This window comes from Mesocricetus auratus, unplaced genomic scaffold (genome assembly GCF_017639785.1).
Source record: "Mesocricetus auratus isolate SY011 unplaced genomic scaffold, BCM_Maur_2.0 Super-Scaffold_100011, whole genome shotgun sequence".
NCBI lineage: Eukaryota > Metazoa > Chordata > Mammalia > Rodentia > Cricetidae > Mesocricetus > Mesocricetus auratus.
Window position 1 is genome coordinate 14,432,981 of NW_024429195.1, and position 16,886 is coordinate 14,449,866.

Here is a 16,886-nt window from a genome sequence, read left to right on the forward strand (position 1 = left end):
TGGTACCCCATGTTCTAGTTTCTTGGACGGAGTAGAAGCTGAGTTCTCAGCTTCCTGTAGTATGCTACTGTTGCTCTAGTTAGCCTCCTATCACAAATGATAATCCATAGTATATTACCTATGCCACCTATAACATGGTCTGTTGGTTCTGGTCCCCTTTGGGAATACCTAACCATTGCAGGCAGGTGCGATATAAATGGCCTGTGGCAAGATTTTGAGACAGGATATGTGTGAGTTGAGGGATGGAATGTGTCATCTCCAGAGTACAGAAGGCAAGGGAACCTGGGAGGGCAAGTCTTGCTGACACTCAGAGTTTACTGTGTCCTATCTGCAAAGAGTGAAGCAGACATTAGGACAGCCAGCACGTTGAGAAATAACCTTAAAGGGCTTGCTGTGCTGCAAGCTCTTATCAGTGAGGGGGGGATTTCCTTAATATTTGATCCACTGTGGGTCTCAAGAGAAGTTGTATGTATACATGATGCATGCCCACCCTGCCCACCTATCTCCTCTGGCCTCCGTGGTCGAAACCCCGGAGCCCAGGCTGTGTAGATCTTGGGCTCCATGACACACTGATTTATTACTTAAGCAATGTACCTGATGCTCTGCACAGAGCCATGGACCCTCACTGTTGTTGGTAAGTGGATTTTTTTTGAGGCTGCAACCAATTTACAGTAATTGCTAAGGACAGCAGCTGTAGCAGCCATTAATTCCTTAATCTAGGAGTAGAGGGAGACATGGATTTGTTGGAGATAAATATAGTGTCTAGCATTTTCTCCTGAGAATGAACCCATTAAAAACGGTACTTCCTGAGGCATGGTGGGGGGTGGGAGGAAGCCCAGGGTCCCCTGCAAGAAGGAACGAGTACACAGAGTGAGTTGGCAGTTCCTTTAAGATGACAGAAAAGGCTAACCTGTGACACCTCGAGATCTTTGGGCAAGGAGTCAGCATTTGAACTTATCCCACTGCTTCGCGCATGCATCAAATCTCTGGCGAGCTGGAGGAGGAGAGAGAGAGAGAGAGAAAAAAAACCCGAAACAAACAAACCAAATTTCTCTTCTGCGAGCTAGCCATTTGTTTTAAAATGAGATGAGAGGCTGCTCAGAAACGTTAATGGAAATCTTTGCAAACGCAGGCTGAAAGTTTCTCCAATCCGAAGAGTCACTCAGCCATAAATATGTGTGGGTTATTTAGATGCTTCCAAAGGTTACTCGAAAATTGCCTATTTTTCCACAAAGAAGTGAGCTGTTTATTGCTTCAAAGCGTGCCTCAGAGTGAATGCTTTTCTTCATCCGAGGAGCGGAAATGACTGGGATAGACGAAATGCTGGGAAAGGGTTCTTGACTTGTGGGTAGAGAGGTGAGCAAAGGGAAAGAAAAGATGCTACTCCAGGCCTTGGGATGGAGAGAGATACAGGGAATACCGTCCTCCTGTGGCCCGGTGAGTGTTGGTCTCTTACATAAAAGGTCACCAGGATCAGACTATGAGTCAGGGAAGGGGCCTGTGTTGGGGACTTGAGTTCCTATATCCGGGACTGGTGGGATTGGAGAAAACAATGTTGATTTGCATCTTCTAACTGCTTCCTTCAAATTAAAGAAGGGCTGTGCAGAACTCTCACCAGAATCTCACTAATTGGCAATGGCTGGCCCTACTATTGTCACCAAGTAATAGGACCCAGTTTCATTCTGGACACATGGAGAGATTTGCACTTGGTCTCCCAAATACCAGTTGTAGCTCGAACACATCTTGTTGTGAGCTGTTGGGATAGCCATAATTGGAAGTGAGTTGTGCTTAAGCAGATTTGGACTGAGGGCTTGTTACCTGTGGTTGTCACTCCTGTGACAGTCCTGCAGGGTTGCTGTAGACAGTCAGTCTCATACCCTAGGACAGTCACTAGAATGCTGAGAGATAACATTTTGGCTACTTACCATGCCACATTAGGCAATTTTCCTGAAGTAGTAATCAAACCATGAAGTAATCCTAAAAATTAATTTTTCTCAGTTTTGGTGAAATAATTTGACAGAGGTTGGGGCAGAGAAAGAGTCAGGGATTCATGTTTCCAGGGATCTCTTTGTACTGTCCATCAAAGCACTGTCAGCGAATGCAGGAGGCTGACCATCCTAGTCCCCTGCTCTGCCTTGTCACTCTGGCCTTGTCACTGGGACAATCAGTAGAGTCCTCTGGCTACCCGAAGCCTGCTGCTTTGACAGTGTGTCTAAGGGTTTACAACTACACACACGGTCCTTCCCCCACCCTCTCCCTGCACTCCCCAGTAGGCTGTAGAAATCACAGCCCGCTACTGACAACGTCAATCAAGGCAATCCTGTTTTCCTTCTTCTCTCCCAAAACCCCAAGGACGGAGACCAAATGGAAATTACACAGTGTTATTATTTGTACACTAACTGAAAAATTTATGACTCTTTGTAGAAAATATAGACAAAATGTTGTCTGCTGAGGACTGAAGATAAGAAGGAAAGCGTGCTATTGGCAGCATCTCCCATGGGTTACACTTGAGCGAGGATGAATCACTGGATGTTCATGGGGACAAACACCGCCTCCCCTGCGTCTTTCAGAGACTGCAAAAGAAAATCAGCTGCTTGTGGCACTGCAGCAAGAGGAGATGATAAAACAAATCAATTTTGAATTTACACAGTGCCAAGTCCTCCTTCTGTATGGCTTAGACACACGAGGATGTTTGTGGAGAGAATTCCCTTGTCCACACTGAGATCCTGAATCTCTCAACTGGCACTCCTGCTCAGGCAGATGACTTCAGGGCATGCATTTTATCATCTGTCCCCTTTCGGGGGCTCCCCCCACCCCACCCCATGCCTGGCTCAGTTTGTAAGTCTACATGTGTGCTCATTTGCACCCAGTCCTGTTTAATAAGGCTGTAAGTAATGTGTCTGTTCTTACCAGGCCAACCACTGTGTAGGAGCACAATGCTGACAGTACAGTTTTGTCATGATCCCATCATGATCAGTAAAGTGTTTAATCTATTCCTGACCACACAATGATTGACTGCCCTACTGTGTGAAAATGCACCTTTTAAGCCCATGAAAATAAGCATTAGGGTCTGAACTTAGAATTTGTTTCAGTTGAGTTGACAATAATTTTTCATGTAGGGAGAATCCTAGGCTCTATTCATTTCTTTCAAAATCATTAATGCTGTGGCTGAGACAGGAGGATTGCTACAAGTTCATAGCAGGTTCCACGCCAGCCAGGACTACATATTGAGACCCTGTCTCAACAGACACAGAAAGAATGAAGGGAAAGTTACTAATGTCATGGCTTAAAGCAGCCACCAGCTTTGCCAAGAAAAGCTAACATGAGGTGCTCATGAACGTGTCCTGGAGTTAACACTTTAATTTAAAATGTTAAGATCATGATTAAGATCTTCAGCATGAAAACTCTAAAGACAAAGCTTGGCTATGTGGTGAAAATTCAATGAAGCTACATGTAAATGTTGTAAGTATTTTATACATCCATGCTAATTACCAATGCTCATATGTGTGGCTATAAATAACAAAGAGTAACAGCTGTGCGGTAGTAGGATGCTGATTCTACACTCGAGAGGCTGAGGCAGGAGGATCAAATGTCCTGGACTGTTTTGTGAGACCCTGTCTCAAGACTAAAACAACTCCAGAAAACAAAAACAGAAATCTGAAGCAAGCAACCAAAAGACAATTGCTTTCTTTCCTGATAGGTGCATATATTTTATAAATTTGCTATTGCTGCCTTTGCTAGAAGTTTCCCCTGTGATAAGAGAAGCTCAAAAGTTGAAAAAAGCTGGCATCATCTAAGTTTAAACTAGAAGAATAAAGAGATATCCAAATCCCGGGCTGACAATTGTGACCTAGCTGTCCAGTTTCACCCGCAGGGTTCCCTCTGTGAAGGCAGCATTTCCGGTTTCTTGTATGACCCTAGTTCCCCCATCAAAAAATGCAATTGCCTCCCATCTCAGAGTTTATCCTCGTCCGTCTGATTCTCTTTGACACCAATTCTCCAGATCTCTGACACCAATGGGCATCGAATAATTGAATTCGTTCTAACCCTGAAGTTAACTCCCACCCACAGGATTAGGGGGGTGGTTGCATACACTTCCATCATTTCAGAGACTGGAGTAGAGGTGAGGCCTGCGTTGTTGAAGAGTTTTCATAATTAAATATACAATTCCCTCTCATCTTCGGAGGTCTGTGGGGGGTGGCTAATGGCAAAAGGAATATTAGATGCCTCTGGTCTTCAACCCTCACCCTGAAACCATCCAGGTTCTCTACCTATCCTGTCTGCTCATTAGCATAAACAGGCTCAGGACTCAAAGGCACTTCTAAAACTCAGAGAATTCAAAGGCTTAAAGAGGTCTCTGCTGAGAACAGGGAGGAAAGACTAAACACACATTATACACATCCTTCAAATTTCAATCTTTATTTGATCTCCTCCATGGTTGTCTCTCTAAAGTAGACAAATTCCTGGAGTAAATGTTTAGGCCACTTTAAAGTTGAAAGTGCCATACTTTTCTCTACAGAGATTTACCCTATGCAGGATGAATTTTTGGAATTCTCACGTGCTAGGCAAATTCTCTAGTGCTTGTTATGGCCTCCCTGATTGTTAAGATTTGATTGGGTAGCTGAGTTGACCTGCATCGCGGTGATAACTTGTATTAAGGTGGATGTTAGGAAACAACTGAGGGAAACAACCGCTTGCATTCTGTTGCTAAACCACATCCTGGTCCAACCATGCAAGTGCCCACTAGTGACGTACAGCTGCATCCTGTTGGCATATGACCGTCATCGGATGGAAAGTCCCAGGAGCAGGGCTACACCCGTAGCACCTTTGGGTTGATTAACAGGTGGTTAGCATCAAGACTGAGCCAAGTCTCTACCACCCACATGCCAAGACAGGTTTGACCATCCAGGGTCAAAAAAGTCTCCCCTGCCTCCAGAATGGTAAAGACTTATGGTACACAGATCCAGTCCTAATAACACTCACTCTGCCACAAAAGCAGGCTGTTTATTTTTTCCCCTTTTTCTCTAGTCCATGTTCTCTTTGTGACTTCAGAGTGTACTTTTAAAACTTTGGTCCAATAAACTTGTTCTCACCAAAATTTCTCCGTGTCCACCATTGAGTTCTTTCTTGGACAGAACTCACAACCTCCAGGGATCCCAATATGGGTAACTGCAGGATGAGTGGAATTAATTTCCTTTCCTGGCTGGGGATCAGGCATGTGCAAACATTGTCACCCTAAGTGCTCCTGAGACGCAAGGACTTATGGGTTTGTCTGCGTTTCCTCCACCGCAGCCTGACATACTTCTGGGGGTTCTTCCATCCTTCCACTATTTGCTTTCTCAGAAGATTCTTCTAGATGAAGCTGGGTCATCTCTGCGGAGACTTGATTGTGTTCTCTTGGCCTCGGACTTTTGCTGCTGCGTTTGCTGAACTCAGCCAAGTCTCTTAGCTTTGCTTGGGGGCCTGGCAGCTCTCTAGCTGAGGCTGGGGCTTTTTGGCTCTTTTCTGATAACACCTCAGCCTTGTAAGGAGACTTGACTTCCTCACTTCCAAGAGTTGGCATTAACCTGATTGGATGGTTAGCTTTCACTTACCTTTGTTGAAGGGCTGGTGTGGGTTGAATAAATCCAGGTGCTGCATTTTCATTAAGTAGATGGAATCTAGCAATGTCTCCACTCTGTATTAAGTTTTTTTGTTCTGAATTTTTCCTTTAGCCTTTCCTAGTTCATGTTCTGATTCATCAAAGAAGGTTCTGGCTAGTTTTGTGCTTGGTATTGCTAGTTGACCATTGAATTCCTACTCTATAGAGTGTGTGAATAGGATCAGATAAAGTAAGACAACTTATGGCTCATTATAAATTTTAGTAAGTGTGTGTGTGTGTGTGTGTGTGTGTGTGTGTGTATAACTGAGCATGCTACCATGTTTACCTATGGTAGGTCAGGATCAACAGGACTGATTTCATCACTGAGCAAATATTCATCAAATGTTAACTTTGAGCTTTATGTTCTAGAATGAAGTTGAGAAAAATCAGGATTGTTCTGTGTTTTCTCAGTCTCGGTGAATAGGCAGACACTAACCAAATAATCATACAAATATAATAGAAAACCATGGCATGGATTAAAAGACATCCTGCTGTGAGTATTTATGTTTGACTAGAGCTCCTTGGCTGCCTGGATGATAGTTAAGAGTGCATGAACTGAAGAGGGACCAGGACATACAAAGGTCATATGACAGAAATAACTGGTTTATTTGAGGATTTATGGAGGCGTTAGTGGGGCTGGTATACATAGAAAAATAAGGGGCAGATTTATAAAAAAGATTGGCAAGGAAGATGTAGAAAGTAAAATAATGTTTTCATTCTCACTTCTCCCCAAATTTTAATGTCCTATTCCATTTACTCCTTTGAGAACAGAGTGATTAAGGCTAAGAGTCTAGACAGGGAGATTTTCCGTAAGCATCTGCTGGGTGCATGTGATTACAGGAATACTGTAAGGGGGAGAGAACCAGGAGATAGCTGGAGGGCTCTGCCAGCTCTGAGGATAGAGAAAGGAGGCCAGAGGTGGAGAATGTAGGTGGACCCCAGAGGCTGCAACTGAAAACCAAGGAAACAAAACTCCTCTAGAAGGTATAACCTTGCCAACTCCTTCAAATGAGCTCTGTGAAACCCATTTCCAACTTCTGACCTGTAACACAATAAGACAAGGCATTCGGGTTATATGAAGATACTAAATTTGTGGTGATTTGTCCTAGTGGAACAAAACACTCCTAGGATGAACAAAATCAACTTCAAGTGTCCTTGGGGATGATAAAGGAAAGTAGTAGAAGTATGTGACCGCCCCAGCTAACTAGTCCCAGTTCTAGTGAAGGTGGCGACCCAGCTCACTAAAAGAGAAAGATAGGAGGAGACTGCCTGGCAGAGTGGATGGGCTGATACAGTGAAGAGTGAGCTTGTTATGTTGGTACTGAAGGTTAAGGTTTGAATAGGAGATGTCCCAGATGTCCCATAGCCTTGAGCATTTGAATACTTGCTTGCCAGTTGGAGGGTGCTGTTTGGGGAGGGTGAGGTGGTGTAGCCTCTCTGGAGGAAGAACATCACTGTGGGGTTTTGGGATTAAAAGCCTAACCTACTTTCAATTCTCTTTCCCTGCTCAGTGCTTGTGGTTGAGATGTGGGGGCTCAGTTCCCGCCCCTACTGTCGTCATGCTTGATGTTTGCGGCCCTGCATGCTCACCACGATGGACCCTTGTTTTCGGGAACCGTACCCCCAAATAAAGTCTTCCTTTTGTAAGTAGCTTCTGGCCGTGGTGTTTTATTGCAGCAATAGAAAAGTCACTGATAGTCTGAACTTGGAGCATGACTAGCAAAGTCAGGTCCTGGGATTTAGAAGAACATGGAGCAATAATAGATTGGCAGGTGGTAACTGGGTTAATAGAATGACCAGCAGATGAGGAGTTAGTATTACGCATGTGACCCTGGGAGGTGCTGTCACAGCCAACAGGTAAGATTTGGTGAGGTAGTCTAAAATAAGGCAGGTGACAGGCATCAGAGTGCACTTCGTTTTTAATAGTGATTTGAGTTTTCTCAGCAACTTCTGTATTTTCTGTCTACTGTGATAATACCATCCTAAAAGATGGCAGATGTGGAATTAGATAAGTTATGAAGTTATGTAATGTGTTCACACGCGGTTACGTCATGTGCGCACTTAGGGGGAAGAACCCAGGAGAGTGGGTAGGGAGGAAGGGGGGCTGGTGGGGTGGCTATGATAAAGCCACGGAAGGGAAGGGAAAGGCTGTCTGTAGCCATCTGTGAAAGACTGGTAAATCCACACTCAGTCTTGTCTGACCCTCTGGAGAACCCAGCTCATGTTGACAGGAGGTGACGTTCTCCCAAGATACAATGTCCACTGTCCATAGTCAGATAATGGCTTCTGTAAACACGTGTGTGGGTGTGTGGTAGGGAGTGTACTCATGTGTATGTGCATGTGTGAGTTATGTGTGAGCATGAAGACGAGTGAGACAGAGACAGAGAGAGATATAGATATACAGAGACAGGGAGAGATGGATGGAGGGAGAAATCATAGCTCAGACTCTCTTGGGTACCGTTAATCTTCACAACTAGGTGGTAAGATTCTAGAAGATGCTCTTTGATTTTTTTTTTATCATGCTAGCCTTCCCAGAAGTATTGGATATAATTTTAGTGACAGCCATTGTGGGAAGTATTTGACTTTTGGCTTGGATGTTTCATGGTGCAGATGAATCAGTAATTTATGACACATCTTTTAAATCCCCCAATCATGTCTATAAAAAGACACTCTTTAAAATGGCCCACCCGCATTCAGGCAGTATCAGATGGCCTATTAATTCTCATTTGCATTAAAAACTCACCTTTCCTGCATGCCCTGCTCAGGATTCAGTATGTGTCTAGTTATTAAAACGAACACTTACAGTGACCACAGCCCTGTATCTAATACTCCATATGGCACCAGAGCAAAGACCTGAGACATGTGCATTTTTGTCTTTGGTCATTTCAGACTGAAAACACAATTAGACTTGGCTGTCAGACAGATGAAATCTGTCATACTTCCCCTATAGGACTTGCACTTGGTCCAGATCAATAAATCCAAAAACCACTTGCACATAAATTGCAAAGTAAGCTTGCAGCTTCAATACATGCGGGCTTAAATTCACTTGTATCTGGCACACACTGCTTCCTGGCCAAGCAGCCTGTCTCTGTGGTTAGTGCAATTTCATAGCTGGACCAGGAAAACAAGGCTGGAAACTATCAGTTTAAAGCGGCAGATGGCTTCGCCACACCTTCCCTGTCCGGGCAGTTCCCCTACAAAATGGGGTTTTAGCTGCTTGTTGTGTAGAGGGAACTTTAAAATTGGGATGAGTTCAAGTCATTTCCTGAGGATGGTTCCCATAAAGCTGTTGTTATTTTCCTCCTATTCCTTCTTGAGATTTCAAACTGAATTCGTAATAAGCTTTGCCTGGACACGACTTGTCACTGCAAAGAGACGTGATTTATATACAGAGATACAAGCTTCTCTCACTCTTTGCCTTACAGAGCTGACTTCCGCCTGATGAAACACATATGTTGAGTTGGTTTCCTGAAGGGGAGAGTGAGATGTACCCTTCTTTCACCGTGGAGACTATTAGCCAAGACACCATCTATCTGGGGAATAGGCAAACGCTAACACATAGCGCCTTTCTCCTTTGGTCTAACCTGGAAGCCCAATTTTACAGAAAGGGATTCCTTTTTTCCTAGAGTGATATTAAATTAGGCTGTAGGATTCACTGCTGTGAGTTATTAAGTGAGGCAATTAACCTAGACTATTTAGAGGTAAAAAGGAGACATTTGCTGTATGTGACTAAGAAGAATATCTCTATTTTCAGGAGCTTCGTGGAATAGAAAACCCAAGACTTCCAAATATGGTGCTTGCTAAGCAAAGTGATTACAAAATCAGGTCAAGAAAAAAATTTCCTGTAACAGACAATATAAAAAGACATGTCAAGTAGCTGGTGTGAACTTCCTCCAAAGTTACACCTCTAAGAGTTGGGATGTGTTAGGATGGCTGAGTCCAGCTGACTGAACTCCCTTTATGACTGGGTCTGGCCATTCTTTGGGAGTTCACAGAGGTCAGGTGACATGGTGTGGGGATGCCTGCGTTGGAATACTTGCCTTGTAAGAAAGGTTCTCGTGAGTGGAGAGTTGGCATCTCTCCTCTGAAGTCTGCACAACGTTGATCATTGGAAATGGGTGGAACAAACAGTGTCTTATTTGTCCAGGGCAGTGGCTTTCAACCTAGTTCATGACACCTTTGACAAATATCTGTCTCCAAAAATATTTACTTTATTATTCACAACTGTAGCATAACTACAGGTATGAAGTAGCAACAAATTTAATTTCATGGTTGGGGGTCACCACAACATGAGGAACTATATTAAAAGGTCACAGCATTAGGAAGGTTGAGAAGGGGGTCACAGTTTGAATATGAAATGCACCTTGAAGGCTTGAATATCCATTCCCCAGCTTATGGTACCAGTTTGGGGATTTGGAGCCTTAGGATGTGGCGGCCTGGTTGGTGAGTGCAGGTTACTAGGCTTTTTACAGTTATGGCGACTCCTGGTACTGGCCTAACTCTCTCTGCTACCACATGAACAAATGCTGACTACACTTCACCACCATGGGTAGAGTAGCTTCTACCACGAGCCTTTCCTATGTACCGGACTGGAATCCCCGGAAACTGTGAATCCAAACAACTAACCCTTCCTTACACTGGCCTCTTATCCAGTCACTGTAAGGCAAAAGTAATTAATACACATGGACGCTGGGGAGAAGCATTTTACTTGGTTAATGCGTTCTGAGTTCATGTTTGATTTTGGATGCGTGGTTAATCCAGAAATCAGACTCTGACCTACATTTGGACTAGATGAGGATCACAGTTGTAGGAGGGCCAAGGACATGCGGGTTTGTCCACAAACAGGCTAAAGACCAAAAATAGTGAAGCAAACTGTGGATATAGCCGCAAATGGTAGAACGCTTCGTTAGCATGGAGGGAGCGCTGTTAGATCTGCTAGTGCTCTCTCTCTCTCTCTCTCTCTCTCTCTCTCTCTCTCTCTCTCTCTCTCTCTCAACCCCTACCCATTTTATTGTTTTAAATGGAAGTTTCTAGAACTCAATCTTTATTAATCCATTTCTCCCCTAGATGTTGGGGGAATGAATGGAATAGGCTGCTTCTGTTTTCTTCCTGTGTTAAAGGTTTGCAAACATGAATTGAAAATGTTAGAATGAACAATCGCGCAAATCCCAATATTCACTTCTCTTCACAAACCCTAAATGCTTGTCTGTGGATATCAGGATCCTCACAAGAAACAAATGGGACGCTCAGTGGGGACAACGTAAGGGAAGTCTGGGAGGACTCCATGTGAAGGTGTGGGTCAGGACAGGCAGGAGCTGTGACTCAGCAGGGTGCAGTTTCGAGTCACCGCCACCACAGGACTGGAAGAGCATAGTATACAAGCTGCATTTTGTTACCAAGACTGTAAGAAGGAAGCGCTCCATGGAGTTTGCCCCTGTGAGAGGAGCAGCGGCCTTCACTGAAGTCACAGGGGAGAACTCCCAGGATAGCAGTCAGGAAAATCCACATCCGGCTCTCATTCTGTCTTTTGTCTTCACTGAGTTCCTGATAGAGCTTCCCTTTGATGCCATCTCTAGGGGTAAGAGGATGCCCTAGAGAGTATAACCCAAAGGCCACTAGCTTATCTTACACTAGTCCAACTCACTGGGTGATGGGATCAACCAAGTTAACCAAATAACCTCTTGCTTCTCTTACAATATTCCACTGAGAGCAACTGTGTTGCAGGAAGGAGCTTTTGGAGCAAAAAGGGGGCATTTCTAGAAGGCCAGGCTGACGTCTGGGGATTAGATACAGCTAGGGTACTGAGAAAAACATCAGAAGGAGCCAAGATCCAGAGGGCAATAATCTTTGCCTGGACGAGTAAAGACTCTGTGGCCATGGATGAGTAGAGGCTCAGGGATGATGTTCTGCATAGTGGAGTCAGGAAACTCCCCAGTGCTGGTGCCCCAAACATCTGCACGGTAGAGGCGGAGGCTCAGAGTGGCAAGGAGTTAGCTCACAGACATGACAGAGCTCAGGTCTCACCACTCTAACTTCCTGTGCACTGTGCTGTTCTCTGTTCTCCACCGCTCCTTTAGCAAACATTACTCACTTAATGTTTCGCTATGGCTGCCCTGGACAGTAGCCATCCTATGCATCTGCTGTATTCCGAGTGCTGTTTCCTATGCTCTGGGAACAAAAACACACGAAACTCTAGTTGCAAACGGCTTAACCCTTACTTAGCTATTTTACCTAGTCACCTAGCTAACTACCCATCTATCCAGTTCTGTGTGAGAAGTAGGGCAGTTATAAGAGAACGGATGCTCACTGTGCCTACTCTAGAGTGGTTTTACAAGTGGTAAACTGTCTAATATATGGCTGTTAGTCCCCAACTTACCTGGGGGTCTTCCTTGCTTTTGGAAGTCTTAGTCACTGTTTTATTGCTGGGAAGAGACACCACGACCACAGCAACTCTTACAAAGGAAAGCATTTATTTAGGGCTGGATTACAGTGTAACAGGCTTAGTCCATTATGATCGTGGTGGGGAGCGTGGTGGCGTGCAGGCTGACGTGTTGGAGCAGTAGCTGAGAGGTCTACATCCGGATCTGCAGGCAGCAGGCAGAGAGAGGCTCTCAGCTTGGAAGGGCTCTTCAAAGCCCGGCCCCCTGTGACACATTTTGTCCAATAAGGCCACACCTCCTGATCAAATTGTGCCCCCCCCCGTATTCACATTCTCATTCAAAGCACCACACTTAGTAAGAGTCCACTCTTTGTTATCCTCCTCTTTCCCTTGGAATACTTCCTGACTCTTCCTTTTGCTTCTCTGGCGTCTCCTCCCCCCATTACCTTCCTTCTTCCTCTTCCATTTCTCTTCCTCCCAGTTTCCTTGGCCCTGTTACAGAACCCAGGACCTCCCTCATGCCAGGCAGCAGCTGACGTCATTTTCTTTACTCCATCCTTAAGAAGCAGCTTTGTTCTTTCTTGTTTACTGTTTCTCCTTCCTTTTGTAATTTTCAACGTTGTTTTCTCATGCGTTCTGCTAGGACTTCTGTTCTATGGGCTTATTGAGATGTAATTTTCTTTTTCTTTTTTTGGTTTTTACGAGACAGGGTTTCTCTGTATTGTTTTGGAGGCTATCAGTCCAGCCTGGCCTCGAACTCACAGAGATCAGCCTGCCTCTGCCTCCCGAGTGTTGGGATTAAAGGCGTGCGCCACCACCGCCTGGTGTAATTTTCTTTAGAGCAGTGATTCTCAACCTTCCTGATGCTGCGACCCTTTAATACGACCCTCAAGTCGTGCTGACCCAACCATAAAATTATTTAGTTGCTACCTCCTAACTGTTATTTTGCTGCTGTTATGAATCGTAAGGTGGATATCTGATATGCAGGATATCTGATATGTGACCCCCACCCCAAAGGAGTCACAAACCCATAGGTTAAGAACCACCACCTTAGGAACATAGCATGTAATCTCCAGTGTGTTGAGCATACATGGACTGATCTGGAAGGAACTGGAATGTAGGAGAACAAGGCATTACTCAGGGATGTCTGCTCTTCGTAGATGGCAATGAAAACCACAGTAACACCTGAAAGCAAAGATTGTTCTGGAAGTTCCTCTAAGTGGATCATTACTCATTGCTTATATGATAGCTGAGGTCTCTCTTTGGAGATGCTTTTCTGTGCTGTGGCCTCCTAAGGGTCAGAAATCCTGAGCATGTATAAACAGAAACTAGAGGTGTTGGTTAGGACACCTGAGGAGAGAACAGACCCGGAGACAGAACCATAGCAGTTGTGTAGACTTGGTAGCTGAATATGAAATGGAGGGTCTGTGGTATATTCCAAGCCTAGCTGTGGCATGCTCTAGTAAGGTCAATGAAAAGTGAGGCAGTGTCTGGTATCCAGGAACGGCCACTGCGTGTAAGGAAGTTACTGAATGAGTAATGAAGGCAGAGATTGGACAGTGGTGACTTTGTGAATATTTGAATATTTCATTGCTTCTTTGTCCATGGAAAAAGTTTGCGCCTGTGTCCTCCATTCCAGTCTTCATGGCAACGGTGTGGATTCCTGAGACAGACAGTTTGCAGTGAGTTTAATAAGACGAATCAAGCTTTGTGAAGCTGAAATCTTACACTCGCCCCATCACCCTTTCAACACCAGCAGAGCTTCCCTATGCGATCTGAGTGCAGGCGGAAACATACTGTGGGATACAGGGGACTGAAACAGCAGGGCAAACAGTACCCCTGCCGCTGCTGCCCTCAGTCAGTCAACCTCATCCCCGCACCCTCTTCTCTGCTGCCAGTTTCCCCGGGGGGGGGGGTTGCTTCAAGGAAGGAGGCTGTGCTTGCCAAGCCGTGAGCTGGCAGAGAAGATTGTAAAGCTTAGCTGCTGTTTTAAGATGCAAGACATTCACCCTGTGCTCTAGTACCTTTCTGTGTCCGTAAAGAACAGCTGGCATTAAAGCTAATGGGCAGCGGAGGAGTTAGGGCTGTGTACTTAGATCATGCGGGTCAGTCGCCACACCTTTAGGCTGCGCCTTTGTTGATGGAGAGGCAGTGACCAGCTAAACGATCCCTTGGGAAGGGGCCATGATTACTACCTACTGGCCTCGTCTAGGAGTCAAGGTATAAAGCGGGTGCTTAGGAGTTAGCAGGTCTGATTAATACCCTCTAGGCAGCAGTTAGGGGGGCATGTTTTGGCCCATCAAATGGCTAATAATAAAGGTACAGTGGTGCAATTTGTATTTTTACTGCAGGCCAATTAAGAAGGGGGGAGCGAGTGGGTACTTAAAGTGACATGTCCTTGCAAAGCAGAGACAGCAGTCACAGCAGTGGGAGGGGCAGAAAGGAAATAGGCAAGCCACTTAAAGCAGTTAAAAGGGTCAGGCATCTGGGGTCTTACAGCCCACCCCCTGCCAGCAATTTCCCTTCTCCCACTGCTTTGTACGGCAGTGGAGATTTTTGAAAATGGAATAATCTGTGTGGCAGTGCACACTCTTCAAACAGGGATCGGTGAGCTGAAAATCCCGTCTTTTTGTATGAGTTGTGTGAGGAAGTAACATTTGGGTATATTCTCATCTCAGGGTCTGATGCGCCCCTGCATTTGGGTCTTAGCCTTCTTCCTGCTTTATTTAGCCCATTTAAAGCCAAGGGGGATGGTGCTTTGGGAAAACCTTGTTTAATTGTTATTTTCTTCCAGTCCTCACTGAGGGTGAATGTGGGCTTATAAAAACTTGCTGTGTTTTTAATTTCTGGGTGTACTAATTATGCCATGAAATTTTCTTGGGACGTCTGTCTTCTCTCTAGGCTGTGCCTTAGCATTCTATGATTCTCTTAGAGCCTGGATTGCTGGAGAATAGGGATAAGAAGAGAGAGAGCTGGAAAAGGCAGGCGACAACATCAGATAGGAACCGAAGAAGGCGTCTAGGGAAATCAGTCAGAGCCTGCTTTATTCATGCAGGGAAGGGACAAAAAGGGAAGGGAAAGGCAGATTCCGGGATCATAAAACACTTGAACAATCCAAAATAACATCTAAGCACTCAAAACAAAGATGGGAAATAAATTCGATAGTGCTGTCTGCCTCGGGGGAAGGAAGGGAACAACATAACGTAGATATTGCCAAGTTTGTGTGTGTGCTCTTGCTCAGTTTCAGGGATTCGATGACTGATCCTCAGAGGGCAGAAAAAAAAGTAATGTTTTAGGTATTTAGGTCTCAAATCTGATTAGAAAATAAAATGCTAAAATAAAAGAGTAGAAACAGGAATGGGATGGATTATCAAATTCTGATTGCAGGACTCTGGAGGTATTTCCTTCCTCAACACCCCTGTCTCTCCTCGTTCTTTGTTCCTTCCACTTCCTATTTGCACTTTTAATTATTTTGGTTTTTTTTTGAGACAAGGTTTCACTGTGTAACAGCTCTGGCTGTCCTAGAACATGCTTTGTAGACCAGGCTGGCCTCGAACTCACGGAGATATGCCTGCCTCCTGCACCTCTCAAGTTCTGGGATTTAAGGCGTGCACCACCACTGCTCAGCTTTACTTTCAAAGGACAGCTTTTTTTTTAAGCTTTATGCTTTCCTTTTCTCATTATAAAAACACACCCAATTCTCAGCCATTTCTTCCCCACTTGTAGTGTCTTCACCCCCAGCAGACTTAGGAAAGACGGGCTTGCCTCACTTCTACTTCTGATATGTCCCCTGGGCGTTGTTTGCCTGAGTCCTGCACATATTCAGGGCTTTTCTGGAGTTAGAAGTACAGCCATGTGTCTTAGTTACTTTTCCTGAGGTTGTGATAAAACACTCTGACAAAAACAACTGAAGAGAGAAGGGGCTCACGTGACTCACAGCTCAGCCCATCACAGAGGAGAGCCTGACGCAGGTGGTTCACATTGCGTACCCAGTCAGGAGGGCGAGAGCCATGAATGCTGGTGCTCAGCTCACCTTCCCCTTCCCTATGGTCTAGGGTCATGGCGCCACCTATGGTGCATAGGTCTTTCTACTCCAATTACTCTTAACAAGTTAATCCCCACAGGCAAGCCCAGAAGGTCACCTTACCAGTTGACAAGGAGATTTAACATTGTGGCAGCAGAGAGGGATTTGAATGCTAGTTTAGGTGTGGGATTATCTTGATCTCAGGTACAATGAGAAGAGGTCCTCAGAGCTTTTTTACTACCTGTGCACACACTCAGCAGATGAGCACTCACTAGCGAAACACTCTATTTTACCCGTTTACATGTTGAGCAAAGTCAGCTAATGTTTTCGCCTAGATGACATTCAGTCCTTACCTTGTCAGCAAATCCTATGGGTCAAAAAGTACTCCCTTACTTTTACAGCCAGAAACAGACAACCGGATTCAGTCTGTGATGGTAGGGACAGAGGTTCTTGGAACAAACCTCACATCACAGGCCTTGGCTCTCTCTAAATGCTTTCTGCTGGGATCGTTCGGGAGGAGAAAGTGTCCCTAAAACATTTTAGTGGATTCCCTGTTCTTGAAATCCATAAACTTCGCCAACAATTGCCCATTCTGAATATCCATTATGCTCATTAGCACCCCATTAGTTTCCCCTATGAAAACCCATTTCTGAAATTCAGTATGCTAATTAGCAGAGCCCTTCTTGTTGATGAGAGATGTGAATTACAGAATGGCTTTTAGTAATTGTCTCTGGAGTACAGCCTTTATAATAAAGCATTAGCTGACCACCCCAGGGAGTGGGCTCATCATTAGTACAATTGTCCCCTCCTAGGGCACAGCCTAAACTTAAGGACAACAACAA